Here is a 13,398-nt window from a genome sequence, read left to right on the forward strand (position 1 = left end):
CGTTCCGCACGCATACTCCCAGATATTTTACAGAAGTAACTGCTACCAGTGTTTGTTCCGCTATCATATAATCATACAATAAAGGATCCTTCTTTCTATGTATTCTCAATACATTACATTTGTCTATGTTAAGGGTCAGTTGCCACTCCCTGTACCAAGTGCCTATTCGCTGCAGACCTTCCTGCATTTCGCTACAATTTTCTAATGCTACAACTTCTCTGTATACTACAGCATCATGCGCGAAAAGCCGCATGGAACTTCCGATACTATCTACTAGGTCATTTATATATATTGTGAAAAGCAATGGTCCCATAACACTCCCCTGTGGCACGCCAGAGGTTACTTTAACGTCTGTAGACGTCTCTCCGTTGATAACAACATGCTGTGTTCTGTTTGCTAAAAACTCTTCAATCCAGCCACACAGCTGGTCTGATATTCCGTAGGCTCTTACTTTGTTTATCAGGCGACAGTGCGGAACTGTATCGAACGCCTTCCGGAAGTCAAGAAAAATAGCATCTACCTGGGAGCCTGTATCTAATATTTTCTGGGTCTCATGAACAAATAGAGCGAGTTGGGTCTCACACGATCGCTGTTTCCGGAATCCATGTTGATTCCTACATAGTAGATTCTGAGTTTCCAAAAACGACATGATACTCGAGCAAAAAACATGTTCTAAAATTCTACAACAGATCGACGTCAGAGATATAGGTCTATAGTTTTGCGCATATGCTCGACGACCCTTCTTGAAGACTGGGACTACCTGTGCTCTTTTCCAATCATTTGGAACCTTCCGTTCCTCTAGAGACTTGCGGTACACGGCTGTTAGAAGGGGGGCAAGTTCTTTCGCGTACTCTGTGTAGAATCGAATTGGTATCCCGTCAGGTCCAGTGGACTTTCCTCTGTTGAGTGATTCCAGTTGCTTTTCTATTCCTTGGACACTTATTTCGATGTCAGCCATTTTTTCGTTTGTGCGAGGATTTAGAGAAGGAACTGCAGTGCGATCTTCCTCTGTGAAACAGCTTTGGAAAAAGGTGTTTAGTATTTCAGCTTTACGCTTGTCATCCTCTGTTTCAATGCCATCATCATCCCGAAGTGTCTGGACATGCTGTTTCGAGCCACTTACTGATTTAACGTAAGACCAGAACTTCCTAGGATTTTCTGTCAAGTCGGTACCTAGTATTTTACTTTCGAATTCACTAAACGCTTCACGCATAGCCCTCCTTACGCTAACTTTGACATCGTTTAGCTTCTGTTTGTCTGAGAGGTTTTGGCTGCGTTTAAATTTGGAGTGAAGCTCTCTTTGCTTTCGCAGTAATTTCCTAACTTTGTTGTTGTACCACGGTGGGTTTTTCCCGTCCCTCACAGTTTTACTCGGCACGTACCTGTCTAAAACGCATTTTACGATTGCCTTGAACTTTTTCCATAAACACTCAACATTGTCAGTGTCGGAACAGAAATTTTCGTTTTGATCTGTTAGGTAGCCTGAAATCTGCCTTCTATTACTCTTGCTAAACAGATAAACCTTCCTTTTTTTATATTCCTATTAACTTCCATATTCAGGGATGCTGCAACGGCCAAATATTCAGAATAGTGTATCAGTCCGTGGTGAAGCAATACCAGATAGCTTTTTCTTTTTCTTCATTGGTATTTGGCCATCTTTATACAGCCATCCGTCACAGCAAACATCTGGAACCATCTTTGCGTGAGAATTAGTTGAGGTGCAAACATGCTGCTAAATTACAAAGAATCTTGTATTCGATCTAACTGGAAAAATCTGTAGTTATACATGTGACAGTTAACTGTAACAGAATGAAAACTGTTCCTATAGCAGCACAAAATGGTGAGTATGTCTTGGGAGAGACATGAACGTAAAAGAAGGGAACTAGCTTTTTGACGTATCTGGCGATTACAAAAACATAAAAACATATTGGCATATTCGCAGTTTTTTGCTTGTTAGTATTAGTACGCATGTCATGTAATATTATGCATCGTGTCAATGAAAGTAACAACACGTGATGTCAGGTCGTATAACATGACATGCAAACAACTCATCCATCATGGCATGTGTCATGTCGTGCACTATGACACAACGTGTCGTTTAAGTTTAGCATGCATGCATCCACACTCTGGGATACCTTCTATTGTAGACGCATCAACACTCTCGTATAATTTCTTTTGCAGATACATCCCACTCTCTAGAATCACCTAGGTTTGTGTCTCTCTGTTCTTTCACACCTCACCATACATGTAACAGGCGTGTGACTAAGACACGTCACTGCGTTGTAAAAGTAGAGATAACCCGTAAAAAATGGTAAATACGGTAAGACGTTTGTTTTAAATGTGTCTGAAGCTGTTCCCTGCTTTCGTAACTCCGACTCTATCCAGGACATATTCGCCTTTTTTGTGCTATGGAACGAGCCTTTTTCATTCTGATTTCCAACTCTTACTCTGTAATAATTTTGACACTGGATCTCCGTACCTTGGCAACCGATGTAGATTTTTTGTTGACTCAGGCGACGACTGATCCGGTAAAGGTTTTTTTATTATCTTTCGAATCTTGTTGCCTTTATCGTGGAATGGGATAAAGTTTCCGCAAAATAACAGTATGACCATTAATTTCATGTATTTGTCTAACTTAATAGAAAATTGGAACCGATTCGCGCAAGTCTGAAACTTGGTAGTGGCGAATAATCACAGTAAAAAAGGGTATTTTTTTGCACGTGAGCTACGAATGAAGCAAAGTTTTTGAAAGCGAGTTTCCAATTGTATCGTAATAATGGATTTTTTTTAAATTTATTTGATTCCCTTTAAACTATTTTAGAGCATTCAGAGTTCATGTAAGTACGAAATTTAGTTGCTACATTTAGCTCGACGTTAAACCATCGTATCTCGACAACGGGTCAAGACTAATGGGTAAAGAGATTTAGATTTGACTTTATCCATTACGTTCGCTCAAAATTTGAACAGATTCGTACAAGTATAGGAGTGACGCGCTTCAGAAGCCTCACAGAAAAAGTATTTTTTGCATGTAAAATGCAAACGAAGCAATTTTTTTTTCAAACGGTTAAATCATATTAAGTCTAATACACCGATGGACCAAATTTGGACCATCAGTCTAGCTCCAGGCTGGAGTTATTTAAGGGGGATATTTTACACGTAAAACCCTTAGGGTGCACATTGAAACCGTGCCATTAACTGAGTTATGAATTTCAGCCCAATTAAAATCTTTTCCAAAAGATATTAATGGATTTACACAATTTGCCTTGTCGCCAGCTCTTTGCTTAAAATACTGTAACATGTAACGTAGTTATATACTGTAACATAATATGCTATAACATAGCCACACTAGGACAGATGTCCCGCGCCCGGGTTCCCGGGTTCGATTCCCGGCGGGGTCAGGGATTTTATCTGCCTCGTGATGACTGGGTGTTGTGTGGTGTCCTTAGGTTAGTTAGGTTTAAGTAGTTCTAAGTTCTAGGGGACTGATGATTATAGATGTTAAGTCCCATAGTGCTCAGAGCCATTTGAACCATTTTTAAGACAGATCTTCGATTGCCTATACAAGTGGCCGCTGATCCGGGCTAAACCAACAGCTTTTCACCCCATATTCCTAACTCAACTAGGAACCGAGCATCAAACCACGGACCCACCTCCCCCCACTACCCCCTCAACCGCGATTATGTGCTCAGTCTTTTCAGACATTCATGCCAGCGCTTCCGCGCAGTAACAATTACTAAACCATGACATGTTCGCCTCCATAACTGAACGGTTATTTGTAGAAGGCCCGGGTTCAGTTCCCGATACTGCCAGGGATTTTTCCGTAGTGGGAGGTCTGGGACGGGTTGCACTCAGCCTCGTGATGCCAATATGATGCCAGTGGCTGGGGATGACACGGCGGTCGGTCATTAGGTGGTGATAGCTCTTTTTGTTTGGGTCAGAGTGGAAGAGCTAAACAATGACATTGACTGTTAGTTATGAGTTCTCTTGGTAGTTTCATACTTGGCTCTTATATGCAGTTGCACACTTTTGAGGCCACTACAATAGCGTACGTTCTTAGAATTCCTTCGGTCTGAGAAGCATTAACTGGAAATGAAGGAAAAAAATTCTCTCAGTGACGCACGTTAACTTTTTACCATTTAAAAAAGTCATCTCAGTACAATATCACTTTCATGAGAGTACCACACATTTCTCGGATAAGCCACGTCTATATGTTACGATAAATTCCTCTCGAGCCTCCAGGCGTGTCAGTTGGTTAGAAACAGTACTAGTCGACTTTTGTCAATTGGTATCTTTGTCAATGGCTCGAGAGAATGTTTTCAGTACATATCACCTTAAACCATACATTCGTAGTTATATATATTATGTACGCAGGTAACTCGTTCCTTTATTGTACCATTATGTTGTGTTCTGCTAGCCCACATTCAGACTCAGGCTGAATCTTACGGTAATGCTGCCAGAAGTAAATACAGTGTAGCACCACGTACATGGAGTAAGAAACTCCCAGCGGTTCAGGGACGAGGAAGAAATTCAGCTTTGCTGCATAAAATACACAAGAATATCATAATCCACAGAGTTGCAAGCTATGGGATTTTACCATGCATATCGAAAACATTTCCAAGCACTAGTAGTCAGTATAGCGTAACTCGACATCGATAAAAACACATAGCATCATCAGAGTATTAAAAATCTACTGCAACCTCCGTTTCTAACGGTTTCGATGCCGAGGGTGCGTCACAACCTGATTTTGCTAATTTTTCGCTGAACAGCTAGGACCACGACAGATACCCTTATTTTTCAATAGAGGCGCTACTGTAGCGAAAGCCACGGAATATTCTCGGGATGTCAAATATTCTTTCACACTTCGATGTGAAATCTCTCTTGACTTGAGAAAGTTTGCTTACTTTCGACAATGATGTTAGGCAACCAAGAAATTAGTTGTTCCCTCGTTTAATGAATAATGATACTTTGAACTGACCAACAATTGCGTTTCGTTCCGAGACAATCCTACCTGGTCAATCCACGACCCAGATTTACAAACTAACATCAGTGCCTCTGAAGAGAAGCGCCTTTTTCCACCAGGCAGAAGTAATAATACGACTGGCGCCTGCGAGGAAACACGGTGAGGCATCACCGCCAAAGCATCTGACTCTGCCCGAGGGAACCAGACCCAACCTACTGCAGAGCTAAGGTTACCATCGCTGTCTCACGGATGTTAGCCTGTGTTGAGTAGAACCAGGGAACATAATGACGAACTTACATTCGCCATCTTTCTATTCCCAGCCGGCCAGTGTGGCCGTGCGGTTCTAGGTGCTTCTGTCTGGAACCGCGTGACCGCTCTGGTCGCAGGTTCGAATCCTGCCTCGGGCATAGATGTGTGTGATGCCCTTACGTTGGTTAGGTTTAAGTAGTTCTAAGTTCTAGGGGACTGATGACCACAGATATTAAGTCCCATAGTGCTCAGAGCCATTTGAACCATTTTTCTATTCCGAGATGCCTCCCATTACAGGAGGACTTTAGTAGTGGGGGATAGCATGAGCCTTCATTTTCAAATTCTGCTCCCTCGACCCTATCGCTTCAACCACAAGCAGGGAAACGTATCATCGACCCTACGCAGGGAGACCCAGTATCGCTTTCAGTAGTTCAAAACTAGTGAGACTTCCGATTCTTACGGTCCAATGCAGCTTATTCGGGCGTCACCTTCCTCCTCTATGCGGAGGCTCTCCCAATCAACCACCTGGGGAACTGCCCGATAATAGGTAGGTAAGGCTGCTTCCGTGGCCCTGGCTGCGTGGACTTTCTTTGTGAAACACACGCCAAGGTTCTTGACAGGGACCATCTGGCTATTTATAGGGGCTTGGATGGCAAGGCTAACGTCCGGGGCGCAGGAGTAAAGATTTGTCTGTTTAGGGAACTAAAAGTGCAGCACCTCGTAAGCTAGATAGCAGCTGAACAACAATTATAATCAGCGACATGCAGTTTCTCAGAGCTGTATCAAACGGTTGTGGTCTAGTGTCCGATTTTTATCCCGCGGACTATGAGACATTGATTTACTAGTAATTGATAAGTTATGGTCGTTCGTCAGTAAACTTGAACTACATACTATTAGGAGTTATAAGACTTCAAAAATGGTTGAACATGTGAGTGATGCTACAGCAACTGCCAGGCTAAGGTATTTTTCAAGTCAGTGTAAATAGTCTATATTACTACTAAATGGTTAACCCGGTTCATAGCACCCCTACCCACCTTCAAATTGACTAATTAACGGCTTCCAGTAGCAAAAGAAATTTGTGTTTCATAATGTGATATAATTATTTACAGAGTTTAAAAATTTAAAATGCTGTTATAATCGACTCATCAAGAGCTTCAAGGTTTAACACAGTAAAACTTTATTACAGTGTTAAATACTGTGTACATGTCTTGAGGCTGAGTAATTCATCACGCGCAATTACAATCCATCCAGTATTTGAAAATGAGGGCACTTGATGACTTGCAACAAACCTTACACATTATTTCAGACATTTATGAAACTTTTTCTCGCTGATACCTCCCACAAAATGAGGAAAGGAAAACTGTTAATCGCTTACTACATTTTCGCTGTTCATGCAGTAAAAATGCCTCATCAGACTCAACGTTTTTAATTTATTACTGTATTCGCAATACATTTTGTAGAGAGTATTCACATAACCCCACTGAACCTAGCTGTTTAGTTACATGATTGTAAGACACATACGTGAGGAGATCTGACGCGATAGACATTGAGATTTGTGGAAAAACTATTGTAGAAAAACCATCTTTTGCTTAAAACTGAGCGCAAATTCCCTGCACTATACTTACCCAGCGTTTGATAATCTGTGCACTTAGCGATTTCTAACACGCTTCAAATCCAATTTCAAACCTTTTCAATTTTTTTTTTCTCGGTTACAGGCTTCACTTTAGATATTTAACATATTAAATAATATGTGATGAGTAATTGGAAGCAGTTTGAAATATCGGAGTTTGAGCCTTTAAGGATTGGTAGTTACTGGTGTTGTTAGAAACAGCATCAAGTGTACTGTACAAACTCGATAAGAGATTAAAATGTAAGCTCTTGTATAACGACACAGCTTAATAATGTCTCCTAATAAAGCCTTCCAGGGTTGTTCAGTACGTAGAACGTGACAAAAGACGTGAAATACACTGCTGACCATTAAAACTGCACCACCGTGAAGACGGCGTCCAACAAACGTAAAACTGGTAGGAAGCACTACATGCTTTCATACGCAAATTACTACCCTTTCAACGCAAAGGAATGGTGTCGGGTGAAGTAACGCCATCTACTTTCTGTATATAAGGAAGAGGGTTTCTCATTCAGAAATCGCATTCGGACATTTTTTTGTGTGTGAGAAGAATGTGTTATGCCTCACCTAAAATGAAGAAAGTATAAAACTACACGTCGGAAATCGATACCCGCAGTCTAGTCTATTGAGACCAACTTGACGTTCCTCAGTATTGCTACATCCGCTGTTCGTGTTCCCACGAATTTGGAATCTATAGGTTCTGGATGGCCGTACTCATCGGCCAGCAGGGTCTCAGCGGCTCCACAGTATTAGAGCTCGAGAAGGCAAACATGTTCTTCTCTTGGCTGTGCAGCAGCTTAAAGCGTATTTCTTTGAGTCAGGAGATAAGCTTTTTTGCAGCTAGATAAGTATTCACAGGGACAGTGCGACCACAATTAGATCGCTATTGGCTGTCAGTACTGCGACCTCTGTTATTGCTTGCCTTGATGTGATAGCAGAGAGAGGCGGCCGGCACTGGTGCGCCCGGTGACAATTGCATACAGTAATCGTACAACAGCGTCTCTTCAGACGAGTTCCTCTTCTTTGTGCAGCATTGCGACGAACATACCCATATGTAAAGGTTCCGAGAAGAAGGAAAATCGTCGTACTGCATTTGACAGTCATACGGGCGCAGCGCCCGGAGTGCGGTGAGATGGGATGCACAGCACGATCACTTTAGGTTCACATCGTAGGCGTCTTGTACAGCAGGCGTTGCATACTTGACGTCTCCAGGCCGTCGGCTGTATCTTCGAGTTCTACGTGATGTGATCTTTCAGCAAGATAACGCGAGATGGCATGCTGCCCGTAGCTCCCTCGGCACAAAGGATGCTCAAGTTTTTCCCTGGTTAGCATTTTGTCTAGGTCTCTAATATATTGATAGCGTCTGGACAGGGATTATCGAGAGGCTAGAACGCCAGCACACGCTGGCCTCTACGACTGATAAACTTTGCCTCAAGGAAGAATCAGGATGGAATTACGTACACTGGTCGAGTTCGACTGGATGTCCAGCACGAGCAGAGCCATTCTTGCTGCCGTAAGTGGCAGCTCTGAGTACTAAATTGATCATATTCTACCAAATCACGTAGAAACCATATGCAGTGATACGTGGTAGTTACTGGAATTAAGGAAAACGTGGAAGGGAGGACCCACCAATGTAACTTACTTTTCACACAACCTATTTAACGATATATAAGCTGTGTTTTACAGATAGTCGAAGCGTTTAACCATAATATTTTCTTTAACAAAATGAAAAAAATTTGCAAAATTCTTTTGACCTTAAACCTTATGTTGAATAAGTTTTTAATCTTTGCAAAAGAAATCAGAAGTGCTGTATTGTAAAACAGCAAACAATGTAACCATGATTAAAAGATGGGCGGACCTGCAGCCCACCCGTTATCGGGTGAAACAGCGGTGTTTACTACCGCGCTGGACACAGTCTGTATTATTAACTGCCCTCCTGCAACTCATGAAAACTATACAAGCATCATTGATGGCAACACTGATTCAATTATTGAAAACAAATGACGTAGCTTTTAATTCGGGGTTAAGATGCGCACCTGTGCTTGAACGTTAGACTGATTAGCAGACAATATGACAATGATAATGCTTACTTCAAAGCAACCAATCTCTTAATTTCAATCAGCAACCAAGCTGCGACTGGACCCAACCTGTCCCTTCTAACAATTTACTAAAGCCCTGGTGACAGTTGGCTGTTAATATTTTCAAAGTTAAACTGATTGTCGTTATTAAGACCACTCTGAAGGAACGTCTTAAAAGATTACCTGTGAACGTTTACTACAAGAGAACTCACTGAGCGGTGCCAGTGAACGCCAGGTAGAAGAGGGCAGCCAGGCCATGAGCGGTCATCCGACACGAATGCTGCCAACCAACCGACGGGATGTCGGCCTGCTGCTTGTAGTCGACACTGACCCCGGTGAAGTACTCCCGTATCTTCGCTATGCGCAGGGCCTCCTTGTGCAGCTCGTGGCTTCGGCCACTCGGCTCTTGTGACTCCCTCTTCTAGCGACGCTACCGCCAATCTCCAAACTTCGTTCCTTCCTCTTGGGCCAGCGAACGCCGTATATATATCGACAAGCGAAGACTTTCTAAGGGAACAGCCTACAGATACCAACTCTTGCTCATAGATATTGGCAATGGGGCCGCAAGGGGGATAGTCGATACTACACTTGAGCCAGTGGCGCCAGGCAGAACAGTCTACTAACTGAATGGCGCCACAGCTCAACCTTCCCCTCTCAAATCTGAACAAGCCTCCCCCGGGGCTAAGAACCCTTCACTCCGCTGGAATGTTTAATCTGGCTGAGATGAACCCTTATGAGCTTCACCTTTCCCAGGTTCCGGACCAAAGGATTCGCTGGGCTTAAAATTTTGACAGTTGAATATGGACTAAGGAAACGCTGGGTGAGCTTTCCTAAGCGTTTATACAGGGAAGTCCGAAGAACCTCCGGAGTGGTGGATGGATGTAAAAAAAAATCATTTATCTCCCATAAATTGGAGAGCGGGGAATTCATGGGACATACGAGTATTTGGCTAGCTGGGGTGGCCTGGGATGCTTCATTCCGTGCGGAGTTCAACGCTAAGTTTAACCAGGGCAAGGTGGTATCCCACTTCTTGGGCGATTTTTGGTGGTAAATAATCAACGCTCACTTCAAGTTGCGGTTAATTCTTTCGGGTAAGGAAGCCTCAGATTAATATGTTTAATCCCATTACCAAAACAGATTTGTCTAAACGACCTTGCCAGAAAGCCAGGTGCTTTATCAGTAGCCAATGCCCGTCGTGGCCTGAACCACCTAAACATATTAGTAAGATGAGTGATGGTGATACGAGCGGTCACGCCCCGGCTAGATATAAACCAACCGAACCTAGAATAGGCGTCCACCACTACGAGAATATACAAATTTTTGACCGGAGAAGTGGACCCACATAATCAACAAACCATTTGTCCAATAGATGCTCTTACCATTCCGACTGAAGCAGTCACCTTGCCAGGGAGTTACTTGGTTTTCCCTTCTTACAATCTTGGTATTCTTTGACTAAACCTCTAATGTCTTTATCAAGTGTCGGCCAGGTCAGCTGCTCCTTGACCTTCTCTAAAGTTTTATAAAAACCTAAATGCTGGAGAGTCATAGAAGTACTAGAAGACCGGAATACCTAAGGTTTGGGAGACAAATTGTAGCTTCCACAGACCTACCCCTGCGGTTACACAGAATGACGTTCTGCAGAAAATAGTCACTGGATTCCTGTCCATCTAGTATTTGCTTCCTTCGCGCTCCCCCCCGGTCTTGTTTTTGTTCAGTTTTCAAATTATTAATCAGTTGGGGTACATCGGTAATGATCGTACATACTACGTGACTGGTGTTTCCTCAACAAGCTCATGCTGTTGGAACATCCTGCTAAGGGTGTGAGCAACCTGATTATCAGATCCCTTAACGTGCCGAACCTTATAATGGAAAGCCGAAATGCGGATCGTCCATCTCGCGTTACGCCCTGCCTTCCTAGGACGATCTAGGAACCAACTAAGGGCCTGATTATCCGTCTCTAGGTCAAGTTCACGATGTTCGAGATGGAACCGAAATTTTTCCAGGGCAAATAACACAGCTAAAGCTTCGCACTCATACACTGCTCAGGCCCCTCCAGACGTCGGGAAGCAAATGCTAACGGGAGCCTGATACATTGATCTTCCTGTAAAAGAATTGCTGCCACACCAGGATTGCAAGCTTCAGTCTGGACCACAAATCTTTTCTTTAAGTCAGGTACGGCTAAAACCGGTGGGTTGGCAATTGCAGTTTTAATTCCTTCAAAGGCTGCCTGCTGACTTTCAGCCCAAGCGAATTTCTCAATATTTCTGCGTAAAAAATTTAACGGAGCTGCAATTGCGCAAAGTTTGGGACAAATCTGTAGAAATAATTAGCCATTCCCACAAATTACGTGACCTCCTCTTGTTTCGTGGCCTGCTGCTTATAGTCGACACTGATCCCCGTGAAGTACACCTCTATCTTCGCTCTGCGCAAACCCTACTTGCGCAGCTTCGGCCGCTCGGATCTCGTGACCACCTCTTGTCGCGACGCTACCGCCAATCCCCACACTTCGTACCTCCCTCTCGGACCAGCGAACATGGTACAGTACGTATTGGACCGCAGTCTCTGTGAAAAAGTATGATTGAGTCAATGGTCTCTAGCATGGAAACCATGCATTTCCGGACATAAGTTCATTAGACAGTTTTTGTTCCGTATTCTCTCATCGATCAACTCTGGAGTTTGTACACGGTGGAAAAATCACCCTGTATACTTCCTAATATACTGCATTGTGTTGTACGGAACTGGGGATCTAAAAACGATGGAGAGGCTTTGTCCCCGCCGTAGCCCGCAGTGGTACACAAACCCACAACAGGCTACAGCAGTCCACTCACCCCACCGCCTCCCCACACCGAACCCAGGGTTATTGTGCGGCTCGGTCCCCCGTGGACGTCTGACACCAGACTAGTGGAACCCGAATGTTCGCGTGGTAGAGTGATTATGGCGTACGCGTACGTGGAGAAAGTGTTTGCGCAGCAATCGCCGACATAGTGTAAGTGAGGCGAAATACGAGGAACCAGCCCGCATTCGCGGGCCAGATGGAAAACCGCCTTCAAAACCATCCACAGACTGGCCGGCACAACGGACCTCGACATTTATACCCAGGGCAGATTCGTACCGGGGACCGGCACGCCTTCCCGCATGGAAACTATACTGCATACACAGATCTTTCTATCTGATCTCTTTCCTGGTGTTGGAATTTTAATGGGCAGTAGTGTAACTTGTAAACTGATGTTAATTTAGCTATCGAAAATTTAAGCACCCACTATCTGTTCCCCAAGGACTAAATGCTAATAACTCGTCTTTCATTCGCTATCTGAGAGTAATGCATGAACAGTGTGTGACAGAGTAATTCCCATTTCCAATTGTTTCTGTAAGCTGACGTGATTTACTTTGGCAACATTTAAAAACTGATAGCAAGAATTTTTGAAGAAAAATGTCTAAACCAACTGAATTTAACGCAGCATTTATCATTGTCATGACTATAGGAGTACATTGAGCATCTGCACAGGCATTACAAAGCTACTGCATAGCACAAAACTGTCGGCACCAGGTAGTCTACGGGCCGACAGTGGCTCGGCAACAAACCGGGAAACAGAATACCGCAGGAGGAAATGAAAAGTCACCGTGCGAGTCAATCTACGGGGAAACAGAATGTCGGAAACCGCGTACAGATGCGCACCGGTATGAACAGAACACACGGCAGATGCGGGCGGCTGACGGCTGAGCACATTGGAATGGCACACGGTAGGAGAGACAAGGCCAGGCTTTCAGTCAGCCGCAACTAAAAACTTCTGTCAGCATGTCTGCCGCTATACAGTGCTTCGCGAGCCGCCGCCCTCCCCCCCCCTCCCCCTCCCTTCAATGGCAGTTGGCCGCACTAGATTGCTGCGCTTCCCACATCAGATGGTATGCCTCCATCGCAACATCTGCTGACGGGGCTGCTAAAATACTTGATACGTGATGAGCCTCTTCTATCAAGATGTAACGGATGGTTTGATACCAAGCTCGGCAGTTAGAAAGCACACAGCTAAGCTGTATGATTAAAGTCATGACAGTCTGGTAGTACCTACACAGTTAGCAAACGAAATGGAAGTGACTCAGAGACCTAAGTCATAGCACCGAACGTGTTTATGGCTTTGGTGGCGCAGTGGTTAGCACACTGGACTCGCATTCGGGAGGACGACGGTTCAATTCCCTCTCCGGCCATCCTGATTTAGGTTTTCCGTGATTTCCCTAAATCGCTTCAGGCAAATGCCGGGATGGTTCCTTTGAAAGGGCACGGCCGATTTCCTTCCCCATCCTTCCCTCACCTGAGCTTGCGCTCCGTCTCTAATGACCTCGTTGTCGACGGGACGTTAAACACTAATACCCCCCCCCCCCCCAGAAATATTCATCTCAGTAAAAATCCGAGAAATTTCTCAGCCAGGGAAGAATTTCGAATGTTTTCTACTACTTTCGTGCTTTTTAGGCATATAGCAAGGAACCTT

The sequence above is a fragment of the Schistocerca cancellata genome, chromosome 1 (genome assembly GCF_023864275.1).
Source record: "Schistocerca cancellata isolate TAMUIC-IGC-003103 chromosome 1, iqSchCanc2.1, whole genome shotgun sequence".
Lineage (NCBI taxonomy): Eukaryota > Metazoa > Arthropoda > Insecta > Orthoptera > Acrididae > Schistocerca > Schistocerca cancellata.